Below are 2,663 nucleotides of genomic sequence, written 5' to 3'. Positions count from 1 at the left end.
TACATTTAGATAATCTCTTTTGAGACAACTTACTTTTTTCTACATGTGAAGTTAAATTGTTCAGTGCCATTTGTTTAAAAACTTAGCCTTTCTTCTTTGAATTGTCTTTGCACCTTTTTCAAAAATCAATTTGTCATACTTGTATGGCTCTATTTCTGGAATTTCTATTCTACTCCATTGTAGTATGTGTCTATCCCTTCACCAGTACCATAGTATCTTGATTAATGTGTATTTATTATAATTGTTCAAGTAGCATGACCCCTTCAACTTTGTTTCAGAATCATTTTCTAACTATTATCATCCTGTGCTACACAAGGAGAAGAATGTGAAGAGAAAAAACAAACTTTCACTGGGCACTGTCTATGTGATAGCCAATGGACCATGGGGATTTACAGTATCATTTAGTTTTTAAAATAATGTATTCCAGGTCAGTACTATTTTTTCATTTTTGCAGATAAGAGAACTGAACCCTAGAGAATTTTAATAACATACCTAAGGCTACCTAGTTAATGTAAGACAGAGTTAGGACTCAATCCTATATCAGGTCAGGCTGACCCTCAAGTTCACACCCTTCCTACTACACAATGGTTCATGTCAACTCTTCTGGATTCTGGAGGTATGGAGTAGGCCTAAGAATACCTTGGATGCTCTGCATGGATTCAATTTTTCAAAAATCATTTATATTAGAAAAAAAGCCTCTCATGGGTTCCCAAAGGATATTTTGTTCCCATGGTTGAGATGCAAACATATTCCTATTTATACAGTCTGAACAGAAGGCTTCATTTGGCCTCTTAAAAAAACAGTGGTGAGTTAATAATCTAAGAGTAGATTGTCACACTGGCTACAGGAAGATAAATAATCAAGGATTATAAGTCTTTAATTTAATATAACTTATTCTCATTAATTAAATGCCAATTACCTGCTTGTCTTTCCTGGGAACTGGCCTTTGCAATCAATCTTTTCAAAAACGTTGTACACACACGTTCATGGAGGTATTAATATCACTCTGAAGATTTACAGGCACTGGACTCTTTGGCTTAAACCATCCTCAAACACTCTACACTGTAACCGCAGATAATCGTCATAAATTTCCTGATCTTTGACCTAACTGGTTCTTAAATTTCCATTCCCTAACGGGCTTGAGGAGATCGTATTTATCATACTGAGATGCTTGCTTTTAAGGATCAGCGCATTCCAGCAAGTCTCTGGATTTCAGATCTCTGATCCATCCTCCTACCTTGGGCTTTTGCTATTCACAACAGATGAGAATCCTTGGGGACTAAGAAAGGAACACTGTCCTCTGACTCCCCTGTGCAGGGACATAAAGCAAAATCATTCATTCATGGACAATATAACCTTGCAAAATATCTGGAGCAACTTGACCCCTCAGAAGCCTTTTGAATGCCCCACCTGTACTGATTTAAGCATTCAATGGCAGCAAATAACCACTGCTAAAAATATTCCCACTCCAGCCTTTAGCAGCTGCCTGTTACACCTGCATTTTTTTTTAATGCATTTCAGGTTTGGGGGTACATGTGACGAACATGCAAGATTGTTGCATAGGTACACACATGGCAGTGTGATTTGCTGCCTTCCTCCCCTTCACCTATATCTGGCATTTCTCCCCATGCTATCTCTCCCCAACTCCCCACCCCCCGCTGTCCCTCTCCTATATCCCCCCGACGGTTTTTCTTAAATTTCTTATCCTCTAGACTGCTTATTCCTGATGCTTAGCTGTAACTATACATTTTATGGTTGCTATAAATTTAAGTCTTGAAAGTTGTTGGTAGTTTGTGTTGCAGAGCTGGTCTGGAATATGTGCCTTCTAATTCCATATTTCTGTTCAATGAAACAAGGAGGCAGAGAAGGAAACCAAATTTAGTGAAGGAAAGCCCAGGTTTACTTGCAAGCTCATAGTCATACCTTCCTACATCTGATCAGCTTTCACTCTTTCTTTCCTATAATTTCAGTTTAAGTGCCTGAATAGAAGTATCTCCGTTTCAACCATAAGTTTGAATGCTCTTTTCCAGTTTATTTTTAAAAATTAAAATAGTGATGCATACACATGCAAACTAGAATTCAAAAAGTGTAGAAAAATAGAAACGGAAAGTAAAATTCTTCCATTTCCTGTCTCAATCCTGGGGTGACTACTTAAGCAGCAATTAAAACTTACATGGTATGTTTTTGCCTCCATTTCTGGATATATCAAATTAAGTAGTAGCTAGTGATTCCCTGCAAAGAAAGACAGGACCACTAATACAGTCAATCTTCTATCTCTCTTCTTTATTTCTATATGTCATCTCTAATTTTTGTTAGGTATATTGTTATTGTCACATTTTTAAGGTTTATATTCTGTCCTATAAGTGTAATTCAGTTTTTGTGCTCTGTATGTAAATTCTAATATTGAAAACCGATAATATTCACAGTGTTGCGATTATGAAAATATTTACTATAGAATAAACTAATGTGATTAAATTAAGAGAAGCATAGAAGTTAAACTCTTAAAAGAGAAATTTCTAAGTTTCTCAAATGGATCCTGTTGCTTTTCTACCTTCTTTTCCATTTTCTGGGTCATACTTATCAGCCACTATTTCTTGCATGGTAGTTTGTTCTTCACTTTCCTCTAGTAACTTTGGTATGGAGTATACATGTGGTAAACATAT

Source organism: Aotus nancymaae, unplaced genomic scaffold (genome assembly GCF_030222135.1).
Source record: "Aotus nancymaae isolate 86718 unplaced genomic scaffold, 86718_ANA_hifiasm-v0.15.2.pri h1tg000059l, whole genome shotgun sequence".
NCBI classification, from domain to species: domain Eukaryota; kingdom Metazoa; phylum Chordata; class Mammalia; order Primates; family Aotidae; genus Aotus; species Aotus nancymaae.
The sequence above is the reverse complement of the archived record's forward strand: the minus strand, read 5'-3'. Positions refer to the sequence as shown.